Source organism: Triturus cristatus, chromosome 2_2, assembly GCF_964204655.1.
Source record: "Triturus cristatus chromosome 2_2, aTriCri1.1, whole genome shotgun sequence".
In the NCBI taxonomy this organism is placed as follows: domain Eukaryota; kingdom Metazoa; phylum Chordata; class Amphibia; order Caudata; family Salamandridae; genus Triturus; species Triturus cristatus.
Genome location: NC_140582.1, coordinates 994,795,591 through 994,814,939, shown reverse-complemented (window position 1 = coordinate 994,814,939; position 19,349 = coordinate 994,795,591). Strand labels below are relative to the sequence as shown.

General features: G+C 43.9%; 1 protein-coding gene across 1 annotated transcript in view; it reads left to right on the top strand.

Moving 5' to 3' along the window:
• Positions 1-470: 470 nt before the first annotated feature.
• The window catches only part of LOC146863045 (proton channel OTOP1-like), a 344,757-nt gene continuing 325,878 nt past the window's right edge, over positions 471-19,349 (top strand). The window contains exon 1 of the mRNA XM_085643335.1: positions 471-522. The gene's annotated coding sequence lies outside the window, so the exon portion shown is untranslated. The remainder of the gene's footprint in view (positions 523-19,349) is intronic.

The following is a 19,349-nucleotide window of genomic DNA, read 5'->3' as shown; positions in this document are numbered from 1 at the left end:
ACATATTTGTTTTGACTCATTCACCTCCAGTCCAACTCATTATATTTACCACTTTCCATAAACATCAGTTTGCTTTCTGCATCAGATCTTCGGATGTGTGTGGGAAAGCTTTTTAAGCAAGCCTCCGCCAAGCACGCTATGTGCCGTCATATTAAAAATTGCTGTTCTGCGTTGTAATTCATTTTCTTTGCCTGATTTCACTGATTGCCCATCACATGTGATGATTAAAACAGATCAAGCTGGCTGTTCAAGGCTTGAGATACCTGGCCGGAGCCGCCCCTAGGGGCGTGTTGCCTAGGAGTTGTGAATAATGTGAATTGTGTGAGGCACCTTCTTTCACAGAACTGCGCTCTCAGTGCCCTGCCAATGAAATCCTATCCGCTGACGTAGGCTTTCTCCCGTAATTCTTTATTTCAAAGCGGTCAAAGCCACTAATGGCTGACAGGACATAAACAGCGCAAAGAGTAAGACGCGCGAGGGAGCAGAGTCGGAATCCGGGAAACTTCTAGATTCGGAACGCGGGTAAGCCAAACGCATGCTTTCATAATGGGACCTTGAGAAGTCGTTATTGTGCTTAAAGTCGCGTGCGATGATTGGGGCATTCTGATAGGAACTCCTCCTCGTATAAACCGAATCACTACAAAATTTGAAAAGCTGGCTGCGCAAAAGATGGGCTTTTTCAAATTCCAATTCGTTTCATAAACGTATATAAAGGTTAGACATTGATATGCTTACTTCTATGACGTGAAATGCCGCCATTGCGTGGCACATATACTCAAATGGTTTTATTAACACAGACTTTAAAATCTAGAATTTAAAAGATTTACTAGAAAGAAGAGCAATAATATGACATTATTATTGTAAGTCTCTCAGTTAAAAAAAACCATATAATTGACATTTGGAAAGGCTCGTTGAACTCATTTTCGTGGAATGCATGGCAACGAGCTATTTATGAGTTAGTTCTCTTTCACATATAATTGGATGCAATTTGCCTCCATAAAAATGCGACCCCTCCTTCATGACCGGGCGTTATAGTCTTGTTTTTTTACATAAACGGATGATTCTTACATTCCTACAAAAAAGTGTCAAATCAAATTGTATTGTTTCTTGTAATCGTAGTTCCTTACTTGCCCCTTTGTAGTGTTTTTTTGTTGTGTACATGTGGAAGTTTATAAAGGAAGAAAAAAAAACATTAGAAGAATTCTGCTTGTTCTTGAATTCAACTTATACTTTGATGCTGGTGACGGCGTCCTTTACTGATGCCATATAAAATATGTCAGGGTCTTTCCGACCTTCAGGGACTATTACAGAGCTTGATAAAGGTCTTGGGGCTTCCAGGTACCCTGAAAACATCAGTCAAATTTCAAGACAATATTCATGTGCCATTTTCCAAATAAAAATTACAAATATATACGAAAGAAACAACTGTTTAATATATGGGCGTTAACAAACTGTGTTGGTTTAACTGTTTTATGTTTTGGATTTAACAATAGTTCCCAATATAAATGGAAAAATAGAAGCTCGTAACAGGTGTGCGAAAAAGGCCACCATATCTGTGTTTGTAGCTGGTCACAGGGGGTCGCAGAGACCGACCTGTCTAATCGATGTCCATTAGGCAGACGATTCTGAGACCCCCTGCGACAGGAGGCTTTGCGTTGCGAGCTGTTTCTACATTGGTGGTATTATGATGTAAAGAGACTGGTCACAAAACGTGATGTGCAATTGCAGCCACCTTTAGTGAGCACTTTTTCACACATCTGGCCCCAAGTTCTTTTTTGTTACTGCACCAGTAGCTCTTTTTTCTAATTCCATCACCTCAATTAGCTCTAATTGAAAACGTTTGGAAAAGTCTTAAAGTGATGGCAAGGGCCAATAGCAGGAGTAGAGGGTATGAGATGCTGCAGCCACCAAGTATAAAGAAATAAATATTGTGGCTTTAATATATCTGCAACTCCATTGACTGAATTTCTTCAAAACTATTTTAAACAAGCAGTTAATACCGTTGTCAGTAACTATAAAAGGAATGGGTTATAATGCAGGGCACTCTGTCCACCTGCCTCAGAAAAAAATAGGCAAGTGTCAAACAGGCCCATATACCTGGTGTTTGGGTTAATACTTTTTATGTTCCAGGCCCATGGTAGGTAGGTTCAGCTGACAAATGAGAAACATAATACTACCAATACAGAAACCAAAGAGCAGAAAGAAACATTTTACGATTGTACATTATGAGTTAGTGACGAAACGTTTTAGATGAGACGCCCTGTTTAATGTCCACCGACAAAGTTTTAAAGAGATGAAAAAAAAGTTGTTGTGAGCAGTGGCAGTTGGTGAAAATTTAAAGGGAGGTAGCATGAATATCTTCCCAAAAATGTCCTGAGCTAGCGAATGAAGTGGGAGATTGACCAAATCGCCACGCAGCGCAGCCTCCCACGAGGCTGCACTGCGTTGCGCAACAGGGAAGGAGCAGGAGAGAGTCATATTTTCAAAGATATGGTTTTCTCAACCCCCTTGCACCGGCGCTAATTAAAGCTGCCAGGCGCCAGGCACACACCTTAGTGCCATAGAGCTTGGGTGCGTGTGTTAGTCTAGCATACGTTTTGTACAGGAAGGGTGCCCTTCCTGTACAAACTACTATGCCTAGACACGAGGGAAAGCTTTTCCCACTTTATATGCGTGCTGCACAGCGCAGCACGCATGAAAAATTGGAAAAGAAAGGAGAAATGAAAGCATTTCTTCTTCCTTGCCCCTTCTTTAAATGGGGCGCCGTTTTCTCACGCTAAACCCAATCTACTGTATTTAGTAAATTGGGTGTAGCGTGAGAAACCTTGGGTAGTTGAATAGGAACACCCATGCACCATCACTCTTACTTCTCCTGAGGCACAGCCGGGAGCAACGATCTCTAGCTTATTTTAAAAGTGTAATTTGTTGTGTTTTTAAAACTTGTTGACCTACCTACCCTTGGCACATCCAATCTTTATCAGCCAGAGACTCCCCCGCACAGCGGATCTAGCGCTGCAGCGGGAGCGGTGTTTGGTGTTTTGTTTGCCGCCATTTCCGCGTTCCAGTGGGACACGCCCACCTGCGCTGGCCACGCCCCCTTCACCTAGGTTACTTATAGCGCTGACTACGAGCGCCGCACATCACTCTTACTTCTCCTGAGGCACAGCCGGGAGCAACGATCTCTAGCTTATTTTAAAAGTGTAATTTGTTGTGTTTTTAAAACTTGTTGACCTACCTACCCTTGGCACAACCAATCTTTATCAGCCAGAGACTCCCCCGCACAGCGGATCTAGCGCTGCAGCGGGAGCGGTGTTTGGTGTTTTGTTTGCCGCCATTTCTGCGTTCCAGTGGGACACGCCCACCTGTGCTGGCCACGCCCCCTTCACCTAGGTTACTTATAGCGCTGACTACGAGCGCCGCACATCACTCTTAATTCTCCTGAGGCACAGCCGGGAGCAACGATCTCTAGCTTATTTTAAAAGTGTTATTTGTTGTGTTTTTAAAACTTGTTGACCTACCTAACCTTGGCACATCCAATCTTTATCAGCCAGAGACTCCCCCGCACAGCGGATCTAGCGCTGCAGCGGGAGCGGTGTTTGGTGTTTTGTTTGCCGCCATCTCCGCGTTCCAGTGGGACACGCCCACCTGCGCTGGCCACGCCCCCTTCACCTAGGTTACTTATAGCGCTGACTACGAGCGCCGCACATCACTCTTACTTCTCCTGAGGCACAGCCGGGAGCAACGATCTCTAGCTTATTTTAAAAGTGTAATTTGTTGTGTTTTTAAAACTTGTTAACCTACCTACCCTTGGCACATCCAATCTTTATCAGCCAGAGACTCCCCCGCACAGCAGATCTAGCGCTGCAGCGGGAGCGGTGTTTGGTGTTTTGTTTGCCGCCATTTCCGCGTTCCAGTGGGACACACCCACCTGCGCTGGCCACGCCCCCTTCCAACCCTCTTCTCCACCTGTATATAGTATGTGTCCCCACCGGAAGCGCAGCGGACGAGCGCAGCGGGCGCGACGATGGCGCGCCTAAGGCAAGCCCGTCTGCGCCCGTCCGCGGCCGGCTGGGGCCTGGGGCCTGTCACTCTGCCCAATTTACATCTTACTCCCCTAGGGACCTGATTTCTTTACACACACCCTGGCCGCTGGATGCTACCAGTTACCTGAAACTACAACAACTAGGCATTTTCCAAGCCCGTAGTACTTTCCCTGAGTTCAGGACCCTTCCGTCTTCCCTTACCCCCGAGCACATAGTCACCTCCCCTCCCCCTAAATCCTTGTCCGCTCAGGCACCTGCTAATATGGAATTAGCAATCATATACCTTAACACTCGGTCGTTAGTCAGCCATCAACTTGACATATGCCACCCCCTGGATTCAGACCGACCTGATATTCTACTCTTAACGGAGATCTGGCTGAATGAGGATTCTTCCCTTGACATCTTGGCAGCCATCCCACCTGGGTACTATATTCTCCAAGCCAACCGTCCAGCTGGGAAACCTGGTGGCAGCGTAGCCGCCATTATCAAACTCCCCCTCAGGTTTACCTCCCTCTCCCTACTCACCATCCCCCAGGTCGATTACCTGGCAATCAGATTTGAATCCTCGGTGTCTCCCCTTACCTGCGTTCTGGTATATCGCCCTCCCCAACCTATGCCAAATTTCCCCTCGCTCTTTGGCGACCTACTCTCCCAGCTCACAATCAACTACTCCAAACTCCTGGTCCTGGGAGATTTCAACTACTGGCCGTCAGACGTCCATGAAAGCTCCCTCTCCTTGGCCTTCACCGACCTATTAAGTGGGCTCAATGGCCTTCAACACGTCCACACGGCCACTCACTCTAAGGGCCACATCCTTGATCAAGTGTGGACCTACAATCTTGGAATTAAGTCGCTTACGATCTCACCTTGCCACTGGTCGGATCACTCCTTAATCTCTTTTTCTCTCCTGGTCCCTCCACCGCCCCCCGTAGCCGAGGCCCTAGCCTCCTGGCCCGCAACTGGAACAAAGCAGACCTCGATCTATTTCTTACCTCCTTAACATCTTCGGTTCTGCCCAGTCCCGGCTCCATAGACTCCCAAGAAGCCGCACTTGTCAAATGGCTAAAGTCCGCCAGTGACAAGGTTGCCCCCCTCAAGCTAATTAGAACTAAGCCTCCTCATGACGCACATCGATGGTTCTCGGATAGCCTTAAATCTTTAAAACTGTGACTCCGCCAAGCCGAGCGCCGCTGGCATAGAAACTACGACCCCTCAGAAAAACTACAATTCTTAAAACTTTCTGGAGAATACAAACAGGCAATCTCAGTCGCCAAAACTGCTTACTTCTCCACAAAAATTCTTAACTCCGTGCAAAAATCTAAAGAAATTTTTGCCATTGTGGAGGAGCTCTCACATCCGGACAGGCTGACCCTTAAACCCCTCCCATCCCAGGCTCTATGTGACTCCCTTAATCAATTCTTTACAGACAAAATCGGTAAAATTAAAAATAGTATCTCCTCTGGATCCCCGGCGATGTCCCTTACAGAGGCTATTCCCTCCTCTAATCCCCATTCCCTGACCCAGCTTCCCCCCATACTAGAAGGAGACTTTCTTTCCCTGCTTAATAAAGTTTCATCTGGCTCCCCCACGGACTGCTGCCCTCCTGCGATTCTCCGTGCTGCCTTCTCGGCTTGCCCCGCCCCTCCGCTGGCCCTCCTGAACAACTCTCTCCTGCTCGGTGAGGTTCCCAGCCAGTTCAAGAACGCCGAGGTGGTTCCCATACTAAAAAAACCTAACGCCGACCCCGCGGTTATGGGTAACTTCCGTCCCATCTCCCTTCTCCCTTACCTGAGTAAGGTACTTGAGACACATGTGACCAGCGTCCTCAGTTCTTTTATTGAAGAGTCCAACTTCCTAGACTCCCAGCAAGCTGGGTTTAGACCTGTCCATTCGACGGAGGCGGTCATCCTCTCTGTCATGGAGGAACTCCGTAGAGGCGCAGACTCTAATACTAGTCAAGCTCTGATTCTCCTAGATCTATCGGCGGCCTTTGACACGGTCGACCACACCATCTTGGTCGACCGTGTCAAAGAGGCGGGCATCAGTGGGAAGGCCCTCAGCTGGGCTCGCTCCTTCCTGACAAACCGCCACCAATCTGTCCGACTCTCCCAGTTTTTGGCTGACAAAATGAAGCTTACTTGCGGCGTTCCGCAGGGTTCGTCTTTGTCACCACTCCTATTTAATTTGTATCTCACCCCTCTGATCCGCTCCCTCCGGGGAAGGAATGTCACTGCATTTAACTATGCAGATGACATTCAGCTTGTCTTCAACCTTGATTCCTCGGACGAAGCGATCCAAGACTTTCAGTCCACCCTCTGTCACATCAGTAATTGGATGGGTGCTCACCATCTTAAACTTAATCCCGACAAGACGGAGCTTGTTCTTGTCGGAGGCCCATCCAACCCCTGGAACTCTACCTTTTGGCCCCCTTCCCTCGGCCCCTCTCCTTGCCCTGCTGACAAGGTGAAAAGCCTGGAAGTTTACATCTCCCATGATCTCTCAATGAAACACCAGGTCAGTGCCACTGTGTCCTCCTGCTTTTTCCAGCTTAGGAAGATCCGGAAAATAGCTAATTTCCTGACCACCGAGGCCCTTACTCTGGCACTGCTGGCATTAGTCATCTCCCGGATTGATTATGCCAACGCCCTGTATGCAGGCATCCCACAATATCAAGTTAAAAGACTACAGCTGATACAGAATCAGGCAGCCCGCCTGATCTACCATCAACCCAAACACCTCCACGTCCGCCCCCTGCTCAAAGCCCTTCACTGGCTCCCTGTATCGGAGCGTTGCAAGTTCAAACTAGGTTGTTTGACCCATAAATCTCTGGCCGGCATCGGTCCTTCCTTCATCTCTTCTCTCTTGCACCCCTACGCTCCCCCTAGGCACCTTCGATCTTCTCACCATGCGCTCCTCCAGACGCCTAGGTTCAGGCGCAAAAAACACGGAGGTCTCAAATTTTCCTTCCTGGCTCCCTCCTTTTGGAACTCACTTCCGTTGGAACTTAGACTCTCTCCCTCTTACCCTCACTTTAGGTCTCTCCTCAAAACTCACCTTTTCCTCAGCATCTATACACAAGCACTCTTTTCCTCCCCCCTCTGTGCCCCTTCCCAAGTAAGTGATCAGCGCCAAGAAACCGTCCGGTGTAAGTCGCGCTCTACAAGAATTTTTTACATTACATTACATTACCCTTGAAACGCCCCGGCGCAAAGGAAAGCAAAGCAGCGCTATGCGCTGCTTTGCATTACTTTTATGTTATTTCCAGCGCTAAACAATTTTAGCACTGGAAAGTAAATAAGGAAAATATTAATTTGCGCCGTTTTGCGTCACTTTTGTGAGGCAAATATGGCGCAAAATCTTAGTAAATCTCCCCGAAGGGTGTGATGCTCACATCCTCCTTGAGGCTTTGGGGAGAATGGTCCTCTCCTATGAAACAATCTCATGAAAACTAGGCCAAGCAGTGCAAGTTAGATCATGCCTTTCAACCTAAATTGACCAAAACGCCAAAGGTTACGATGGGGAAATTATGAAATATTCAGATTACCATTCCAGAGAAAGCTTTAAACAAATGCACAATACGCTTTGAAGAGGCAGTGTGGAAAAATTAACCATTACTTAACACTCAAAGTTTTAAGACTAGGAAAACCATACAAAACTTGCAGCGAAGGAACCACTCATGTTAAAAAGAACGTCACATTCATTTGGAACATTGGTTACTATTAATGCTACAGGTTCAGACAGCAGTATTCTTAATTTAATAAAAATCATCATCGATATAGGTGATGAAATGTCTACAGAAACGTAATTGAAAATTGTCATAGCAGAGAGTGGAAAATAGCCTCTGGTACCAGGGAGGCATTACGCAATTAGATCCCCCATTTTGCTCCTCAATTACAACCCTTTCACCATTTAACCACCTTCTTACCTGTAACTCCAAAAACCATCCTCTACTCACCTCGTTAATTTATTTCCCCCCGCTCTTGCACAATAGTCCCATCTATCTACAGCTTCACCTCAACAGGCCCCTCTGAAGTTTTTCTTTTGCGGTTGTCGCAGGCAGTTGTTTCTTGGTGCGAAGAGGCCACTTTGTAGTTGCGAGGAGCCCATAACGTGTATTTTCAGCTGGCGTTCAGGAGAAGTACAGTCTGATGCCAGCTGCGGGTCCATGACGTTGTGGGCATCTTTTGAGGATCAGCCATGCATTTCAGCGAGGCCAGCAGCAGGGCCTAGGCAGGCCCAGTTGATGCCAGTCACTGGGCAGTTTCAGGGAATGCCTCTGGAAGCTTGTGTGCCCCTGTAGCTCAAACAGAAAGTATGCAAATTGACCCTTGGAGCCACTTCTTGGAGTCTTGGCATCAAGGCAAGCAGGTCCAGTCTTTCTTCTTCAGACAGTAGGGAAGTCCTTTTCCTGAACCTTTCACATGTTTCAAGAGTGTGTTGATGAGAGGTCCTGAAGGTGCCACCTTTATCCCCAGGGCCAGCCTGTTGGTGGGGGATGCCCCCTTTGTCTATCCTTTCCCCTTTCTTGGGGTTGGCTCCAAACTGTTTAGAGTAGCAAAGGGCTGGCAGGCAAAGGTATGAGCTGCATTTGACAGTGGCAACACAGACAGTCCTTAGAAGTCAGGAAGGGCATTGAGGCTACTCTTTAAAGCCCAGGAAGGCTTAACACACACTCAGGACACCCTTCTCAGGAGAGCAACACCTTGCCCACATCCAAGACCCATTTGTCACCATGTCTGGAAGGAATGCATGAAACACTACAGCAGAGCCATTCACAGTCATTTGACCCTAGACACTGGCAGATGGGCACATTTGATTTAGGCAGATAAATGCCAAATTCCTAAAAATTAAAAGATAAACAAATGATGGTCGGAATGCGGAACAAATCAAATGTTTACCCCCAGTCAAGAAATCTGGGTTAAATCCATTGTTCTTATGATCACCATGCCACCCCAGTTTAGACCCAGCCATATGCAAATCAGCCTAGGTACAGTGAGCCTGGGACCCACGCCTGGTATGCCCAGACCTGGGTCCCTGGCTCACTGTTCCACTAGATTCAAGCTAGCCTGGCTGATATGGGGTGATACCCCATAACCGCTCCCAGGATGCTTGTTTCTGGTCGAGGGAGGACCCGGATACGCATTCCGTTCCTCAATTGTTCCTTTTGCACTTCCTAAAATTGGCACTTTAAAATGAATAACTTACAATCAGACTTACCTTTAAAAGGATTTTAAATGACTATTTATTTGAGTGGAAAAAGTATTATTCTATCTGGTTCCAAACTAAAGTTATCACCTATTAAGATTAATAAGTTAACCCATGTAAGTTTCTCGGAAAGTTAGCCTTACAACAGTGAAAAACAACTTTAGGAGTTTTCCATTGTCAGGACATGTAAAACGTAAATACACATGTCCTACTTTTTAAATATGATTTATAAGATTTAAAATATATATTTAGGGTATAAGCCTTGCTAGCAGTTTATTTGGTCGGGCCAAAATGGCCGTTTAAAACTGCACTATAGGCTGCAGTGGCAGGCCTGAGTCATGCTTTACTGGGCTAATTTGCTGGGTGGCCCAACAAGTGCTACAGCCCACTAGTAGCATATAATTTATAGGTCCTAGGTACATTTAGTATTATACTCTAGGGACTTACATGTAAATTAAATGTACCAATGCAGGGTAGGCCCATTTAACCATGTTTGGAAGGGAGAGTACAATCTAATTACCTCACATAATACTACACTCATGACATCTTTAATAACATCATTGATAATATCACTGTAACATTTGCAGTGAAAGTATTGAGGAGAAAACTGTGCATGGCAGGGGTGTGAGTTATATTTGCCTTAGGGCACAAGTTATAGTTACTTCGGCTAACCATAACTGTAACTGTTGAATTTCTATGGTAACTTCCCACAATCAAGGAAGTTATCAACACTTTGAGTTTGGCCTCTCTTGGCATCATAAAACTTTTATTCAGGCTCACGTCATAAAATGTCATATTTATCCGCCGGGTTGCTTTCTGTATTAAACAGAGTTACGGGCACCTTCAAAATACTTCATATTCACATTATCAATCCCGAATTCAAGCTTGCAAAGTTAACTTTATCATCCACATTTCTACACATGTTGTAAAATCTCATCCACATTTTAAGTCTTAATCCACTGGGTATCCCTCAATATAAAGGGAGTTACTGACACAATACTGTCATTCTCATTTAACTAATTAATCTGCCTGGTTGCCTTCTGTATTAAAAAAAGGTTACCGGTTCCCTCAATACACTTCATATTTGCATCATGAATCACACATTTAAGCCTGCATCATTAACATTATCACATGCATTTATGCACACAGTCACATTCCGGGGAGAGAGTACTCCCATAAAGAATGTCTGAGTGTTTGGCAGTCTGCAGCAGTGTCATACTGAACAGTCTTTAAATATTGTAGTTGAGCAGATCCCTTTCATATGTGATGAATGACTATCTCCTACAGGGTGTATTCTTACAACTAATGAGCCTGGCGACCATCTTGAAGAATGTAAGCACCAACATTGTTTATACGCAGCTGATATAAAGCTCAGTGTGTGAAACCCTCAACACGTTTCCTTCTGCATCATCAATCTCGCAGTCAAGCTGACATAGTCACCAACATTTTTGCACTATTACCTATTAAAGAGTACTCCCGTAAAGAGTATTGTTGCTTTTGTGGTGTTCTGTATCAGTTCCATGTTGAACCAGTCTAAATATTTTACTTGTGCAAATCTGTGTCGTAAGTGAAAACCGAATACCTCGTACAAAACTATTCTACAAACATGGTGGCCATCAAAAAATGGCATATTTATAGTCTTTCTCAGTGAATGAAAAATTAACATGTATGAGAGTGTACCCTCTGTTTTAGGGTCTCATGGCATCTGTACGGTGTAGTTACAGCACCATTTGAAGTAACCATAAATCCATAGATTAGGATAAGATTACAGTGACTGTGTCAATGGACTATATCATACAAGCATAAAGTTTAAATTATCAGACTTCACTAACATTTTTAAATGTGCAAAAGGTGTAAGTCATGAAAGTTATGTCATGATACTAGTACTAGTATTAGTAGTGTTTTTTATCCCAATAAGTGTGTTGCAATTAAACTATATGTTTACATACATTCATTATTGCTAGAATATAAGTCGGTGGTCTGTACTACTCATTTCTTCAAGTTTTCGGGTTTGTAACATCTCATTCCAATATATAGTAATGTATCTGCTGCAGGCAAATTTTCTATGTTGAGTGCTCACAGTGACACTGTACACCCAGTACAAGTAGAAGAGATTAGAATAAAGAATAAAGGTGAAGTCAACGTGCCCTCAGGTTTGCAGAGACAAAGGCCTATGCAAACAATTGTCAACAATCTCCTGTCACATTACAGATATCATGAAAATATTGTATTGGCTGATTCACAAAGCACAGTAGGGATTTGTTGTTAACTGTATATTATCAAAAGGATAGAGCAAATGTGATCGATCCATAATCACCAAGTAAGGGATGCAATTCACGATCAATGTTAAGTCCCTCTTACACAGCTTTGAGTCACATTATACAAATAACTTCCTGTCATCTTAATTGTAACTCTCGATTATCTTCTCTTTCATTTTGCTGCACCATTTCTAGACCATGGAACCGAAAGACCTTATGTTTGTCTTGCTGCTTGCATGTCTATGTATGTAGAGCAAAAGGGTATTTGGGATCCCGTTGTTTCACTGCTCGGAAATGTTCCATCACTCTTTCTTTGACCATTCTCACAGCCATACCCACATACATCTTGCTGCATTTACGTATCAACACATAGACTACATAACGTGCTGTGCAATTTGTTACTCTTCATATAGAATGTGGAGATATTGTTTTATGTGTGCATTTTGTTTTCTCTAACAATCCGGCACATTATGCAATGTCCACATTATTGGAAACCTTTTGTATGTGATGTTATCCAATTCTCCTGTTGTTTGGTACTATACTCAATTACTTCCTTAAAAGATTTCAGCCTATTACTGTCTCCTGTTGGTATAATATCCCAATGTCCTTTGGCCAAGTGCCTTGCTAGCATAAGGTATATCTTAAGTGTGTGACCCTGCTTCATTCCAAATGATATTTCATCACTTTAACAGGTGTGACCCTTCTTCCATATTCCCAATTCTTTCCATAGCTTCTGATTTTGTTCTTCTTCTGCCATTTCAAAGGGCAAGATTCATCCTTCTAACGTTTTCAATTGCCATTGTGGAAGCTAGGAAATAGTACTATGGTTCCTCCACACCTGAATTTAGTACCACACATGAATTTAGCAGAATGCCAGCTAAATTTTGGATGCACACTGTGATTAGGTATTGTGTAACTTATTGATCTTTCCAGGATTAAGTGAATCATATGCTAATACCCTCTGCAATATCTTACATCTTAAATGTATTAGTACCACTAATAAAATTATTATTTATTTTCATTGTAATCCTAAAGCTATGTCTGTAACACTTAATCCTTTGCTTTAATCTGTGACATTGCGTTCAGCCCTATTCCTTAATTTGGTTCAAATACCTGCTTTTCACTTAATGTGAGGACTCTCCTCTCTTTAACCTCTGCCCTTTAATCACACGATAGAACATTGTGACCACACCTTTCTTTTAAGGCACCTAATTAAGGCAGGCACTACTTCCTGTAATATTATTTGACCACCATGTCTCTTGATATAAGTTGTTAAACAATTCAAATACAAGATTCTGAGAGAGTTCTTTCGCACTCTTATAGACCAATATCACTGCGTACAAAAGGACTGTCTCAAATCTGACATACTCTTCTTCTTAGACAATACCGGACAGTGGATGGTAACATTTTACAAGAATCAAATGTTTCTGGCAGTTCTAAAATTCCCTGTGGTCAAAATCTTACAGTCTCACTCTGACCTGTTTACAAGGTGCACTGTTATTTTTTTATTTAATAGTGGTGACATTGTGATTCAAGTCAACTAATGAGAACCTTACCAATGTATCTTTTCTTCAACTCTCTTCTTATCACGATAAATGCTTTGCTTTCCTCTCTCCCCTGATGCTGATCATTTATCATCTGAATTCAGAACTCCTATGTTCTTTTCTTCTATACATCTCCACGACACTGCAGTCCTTTCCCCCTAATTTTAATTTGCTTGAGGTGGAGACAGAAAGACCTTTCTTACCTCTGTACAAATTGACAGCAGATCCGCCACATTACTGAGTGTATATGCTATGCACACATTTTTTTTTTACTTAATCTCTAATCACAATTTACCTTTTACCCCATCTCTAATCATGTGCCAACCACCACAGGCATGTTACCACCAACTCTAAGGTAGATTAATTTCATAATGAGTCACGCTCTTTCTGTCACCCTTCTTCCTTATCTCTTTTCTTGCACCCCAAAACTTTTCTTCCTACTTCCTTCTCAGACCTCCCCTCTACCATACCTTTGAGCCCTTGGTTCCCAATGTTTGCTCCTGTAACTCTTACTTCTATCCCTTTTACTTCCTCTCTAAGTCTCTGATACAGAGGTGTCACTATATATCCTATTCTAACCCAGATTTGGAGCTGCAGGTAGGGGTAGGCAGGACTCAAGGAGCATTACTTTGCAGAATTGCGAAGGTTTACATGATTATGCAGAGATCCATGTGTGGCGTAATGGTGGCACGTCATGCTGCGCACAGTAATTTTTAGCGCTGGGAGATTGTTCCGCACTGTAAAATCAGAGCGAATAGCATCACACACCGTGCCAGAGGATGCTGCTTTTTTCATGCTGCTAGAGTAGATTTTCTACTCAAGGGGCAGCTTTCTCAACACGAGCGGTAGCGACCTGCCATCACCGCCTGCATTGAGAAATCGTGCAGGGAATTGTCCTACTGCTCAATTTTTTCTTGCTTGCACTCACCAACTTGACGGGTAGTGTATGAGAAACAACTCTGCCACGCGGCAGTTGGTGAAGTTTTTCTGGAACTCTGTGCTCTATGTGGAGTGAGCAAAGCTCCACAAACTCTGCCAGCGGGGCGGAGTTTACCCCCCACTAATAGCTGAAGGTGAATGCAGATAGAATGTTAGTTGGCTCACAGGATGGACTCATAAGTGAGAACCATTCAACTGCTTTGAATCATTGTTAATCTTGATATCATTTCAGAGTATCACCCATCATACACAACATGGCTGGTCTACCTAAGTCAATGCAGAGCCCAGATCAATTATGAGCGAACTCAACTGCTTTGGGGGTTCTCTCTGATAAAAGTGACCTCCTTCCTAAGATGACCAATCAACTCTACTACACTAAAGGTATTCTTAATGTTATACCTCATCCCAAAAGGCGCATTAATTGACCTCTTGTTATAACATTTATGTGCGTACAGTACACAGTAAAAGCAACAGGTATTGTTGCCCCATCAGAACAAGCTCTCTGTTTCTTATGATATACTCCAAGGTATCCTGCCATCATAGACAATGATAAATCACTGGGTTTTCATCTTTGATAAAAGATTAAATCTCCAATCTGTAATCAATGCCATGGCTAGGACAGTGCACTATCAACTTGAACTACTCTGGGGTATCCAACAGTTTATTCCTGAACAACATCTCAAGACTATAAAAAAAAGCTCTTCTTGTCTCCACCTGATTATGGTAATCAACTTCTCAATGGTTTCCTGGCAAACCTGACATCCTTGGCATGGTATTTCCCCAGACTTTTTTGCTAACACTACTCTAATTTTACTCAACTTGTTTTTGTTGGCCTTAAGACGCTTTGCACTTTACCCCAGGCTAGCTTGTTGCAAAGTGCTTGTGGTCTCTCCCTTAAACATGGAAAAATTGGGAAACACATTTCATTGACTTAAAACTCCCTAGTATATTGTACTACATGTACCTAAGGAATGTAATTCAAATGCTACAAGTGATCTGCAGCAGGTATTGTGCCACCCACTCAAGTAGCACTGTAAAATATGTCACAGGTCTGCCACTGCAACCTGTACTGCAGTTTTAAACTGCCAATTCTACCTGAAAAGATAAACCTTTTGCCAGGCCAGAACCTTTGTTTAATACTTATATGTGACCTCTAAAGTAGGCCTGACCAGAACCAGTTTAGGGGTAGAAAAAGGGAGGGGACCCCCACACTCAGGCTGGCACTGGCTATAAAGTGGCACCCTCAGAAACGCTCATCAGAATATTCCTGGATCTGTTAAATATTCTGAAAAAAGACTGCCCTGCTGTATGAAGAAGGAAGACTGGACCTCCTTGCTGTGTACCCAGGACCCACAGAACTAACTCCATGGGCCAGTTGGCTGAGCTCTTGTTTGAGCTACAGGGACACAACAAGCTTCCATAAGCATTCCCTGCAAAGGCCCAGTTGACCAGCATGAATGGGACTTGTCTGTGCCCTGCTGCTGGCCTCTGCTGCAGTGATTCCTCATTCTAAAGAGGTGCCTCTCCAGGTTCTGGAGCCTTGGCTTTAAAACTGCTAAGACTTAACTATAACGGGTTTGGGCTCTTCGTGACCACGAGTGGACTCTTCGCATCAGTAACGACCGCCCACATCTCCAGCCAATGTGAAGCTCTGACAGTGACCTGCTCATATGCAACAGTGACTGTCTGTGTCTTCCACCAGCGCAAAGCTCCAGCTGAGGCTTGCGAATTGGCCCCAGATAACCAGATAACCTTTTGTTTTGTGTTATACTATTTGGTGCTATTTTTCACCTTCAACTTTAATTATTCATAACTCCTGTTTTACTTATTGGATGTTTGTTGTTCTGGTGCCCTTTTACTTCTTAAAATTTACTTTATATTTCTAAATTGGTTTGGGTTTTCCTTGTGCTGTGTTTCCACTTTAATTCTGCTTGAGTGCTGCATAAATAATTTACACATTGACTCTAGGGTTGAGCACAGGTTTATTTTAGAACTTTTTTGGTTCACCATGAAATAGATTACATTTAATATTTGAGTGGAGTTCTCACTCCTCTAAACTAGTAACTAATAACCCAATTTCTTACATTGATTTTCGGTGGTGGAATGCAGTACTTGTGTTTCTGCAGTGCCACTGAGTGATCTGTCTGAAACCACAATTTCGTGGTAATAATCTGATATCACAATATATTTTTTCCTCATTAACTTTTATTTGGCCATTTTCCCCAAATAAAATTCCTGCCCTCATAGTTTTGCAGAGATAAATATATATTATGAAGGGAAATAAGGCTGCAGATAGACAAAAGGTTCAAAGAAACAGGAGTGACAGATAGCCTTCAGATCCTGGGAGGAGGCCCACCAACTGCAGTGTACTTCACAGAGCAGAGGAGGATGATGATGTGGAAGGGGTAGATGAAATGGAAGAGGAAGAAGTGAACATCTGATCATAGCTTCAGAGGAGAGAGAATGAGCCACATGAGTGAGGTCCCCTGCTGGGAAAGAGCACAAACTGCAGCTTGCCCTGTTCAGATTGCTTGCAGGGGAAATAAAATTGGCTGCAGAAGAAAAGAAAGCAGCGACAGAGGGGAACATGGCTGATGAAGAAAGGCTCTAAGTAGAGAAAAATTGCTTGCTGAGGCTGAGAGGGCCTTGGAAAAAAGGAAGCTAGCCTTGGAAGAAAAACGTTTTGCTAGTTGATAAAATGAGTCAGAAAGAACAGGACCTAAAAGCCAAACAGGCTCTGAGACCCCAAACAATGTTGGCCGCAACAATCCAGTGGCCAATTGAGGCAAAAGGGTCCACATACCCAAGTACCTCTTACTAAGCTTTGATGTGGGAGACAACAAAGACAAGTGGTTTGAAGCCTATTAGATCGCTCTAGAGATGCTTAGGTTACCTTAGGAGCAATGGAGAGCCAATCCCAGGAGGCATATGCCCCCTTAGGGGAGCAAATCTCTGTTGGCCCTGACGAAGGGTGACAGGATGATGTATCCTCTCATGAAGAAAGCCCTTGCCAGGAAATATGATCTAACCCCTGAGAGGAACAGGTTAAGGTTTAGGTACAAACAGAATCTGTCAAGCCAGTCTTAGGTGGATTTTAAGCATTACACCAAAAAAAACACTAGATAGTAGGGAAAAGGCAAGTAATGTGAGTAATTATGATGCAGTGTACAATCTTTTTCTGAAAGAGCACATGCTCAGTGATTGTTTACAGAACTTTGCCAACACCTCATTGATTCCAAACTCACTGTACCCAGTGAGCTTAATAGAGAAGTGAATCTCTGGCTCTGGGGCATGGTCTACAAGGAAGTACCTGGAAGAGACCCCAAAAGGATGGACAGGCTACCCAACAGCAGAAGGTGGGGGAAACAGGGAAAAATCTTGAGATTTTTGTAAATGCTCACAAAGAAAATAAGGGAGAGAGTGCCATTCTAACCCTGATCAGAGGAAAAGATGGTTTTACCAGAAGAAACCAGAGAGCCCATTCTATCCAGCCCAAGTGCAATGAGTGCTATCAGCCTGTGCTTTTAAAGGGTGATTCTATCTGTCCCGTCAGGCAGCAGCCCCCCACTGGTGGGCCCACCCCTGGAAGGCTGTCCCAGTTAGTTTTCGGGGAGTACAGAGGTTTTCCTTCCTAGTGTCCCTGAGTGACAGACAAAATTTGCAAAAAGCATGCCTGCCTGACAATACTACAAAATTCAGGCAGTGTCTCACTATTAATGGGCAACGGGTGGAGGCTCTGAGAGACACAGGAGCCAGAATTACTGTGGTTAGCTGTCACCTGGTTTCCTCAGAGCAGGCAATCCCTAATGTAGTCCACCAGACAGCAGAAAAACAGGTGAGTTACTATCCAGTGATTCTGGAGCACACTATCTAAAAAGAGGTGGATCTCTAGTCACACTTGCACCTGAGTTGGTGTGCCTGAACACACGGTCCATGGCAGCCTAAAAGGAGAGTCAGAAGGGCAAAGAGCAGAGAATAATGTCCCAGGTACCTACTGGGAAGAGGAGAGGTAGGAGAGTGGATACCCACCCCTAAGGTTTAAACAGTTTGGGAGGAAGCTGATCCTAGGTCTGACACCCAAAGGGGAGGATCTTACTGCCCATGCAGCCCTGCCTGAGGAAGCCGGACTCTAAGCTGGAGGAGGCTCCTCCCAGGCAGAGTTCTGCCAGGTGCAGAAGGAGTGAACAACTCTTAAGGGCTTATGGCAGCAGGCTGAGGCCCAGGGAAATGGAGACACCTCTTGTTATGACCTGATCTGTTGGGAGAATTGTCTCCTGTATAGCGAGCCCCCTGAGTCACTAAGTTGGGGGTCTCCCCGTGCTACTGAGTTTTTCTATTGGAGCTGGTTCATGATGTACCCCTGACCCCTCTGAACTAATAAAATACCTATGTAAAATTAAGTGATTCTTCTATCACTTAAGACAGTGTTACTTGTGGCAGAATGCTCTGTTTTTGGATCAACAAATTCCAGCCACATTGATGTGTTATTAAATCTATAACAGTTTCTCATTGAATTTAGAGCACAGTTTAAGATGATCATCCATAAAAAAAGATCTCCATTTAGTTGGAAGAAAATCTGAAACCCTCTGGATTTCAAATAGCACACACATAGTGCAAAATCTTTCCTCACTAAAAATCTAGCCTTTCAAAAAAGCGGACTACGGAGACGCGCGAGCGCGCGACACAAAATGGCCACCTTCCGGTGAGCTCTAGCACGTTTTTGCCCATTTTTCATAATGAAAACAACAACATTTTGTCAGAATTCTATCTACAAGGAGGTCGTTGTATATTTGAAGCCAGTACCTGTGTTGTGGAGTTGTTTCCCTCGTTTTTGGACAGCGGAAGTGGTGTTTATCTTCTTCAGGCTCCTGCACCCGGCTCTGTCTTCAGGTATTTCCAGGCTTGTCTGTCAGGGGGGGCGGAGTGAGCACTCAATAAAGGGCCTGGCTTGGGCCTAGCCACTCCCACAGACCATTTTAGCTGCTGCGCCAGTCATTTTAAGGATATTTTCTCTAACATCACTCTACTTTCTCATTAACTTTTATTTCTTTATAAATTTAATTCTTTCTACAAGAAAATGGAAAATAAAAATTCTCTTTATAATAAAAGGAGACAGCAGGTTTCCCCTCCGCCAATTAAATCTAAAGTGGTATAGTCAACTGAACCTTCCTTATCTTTAATTCTGGACGAAATTCAGGCACTTCGTGCTAATACAGATACAATTGCGTCAGAGATTAAAAAGGTGCGCAAAGTAATGGCTAGTTTATCAATGAAAATCTCTGATAATTCAATTAAAATACAAGATCATAAGGTTAAAATAGACGCTTTTACCCCACTTGTGGCGAAAATATCACCTATGT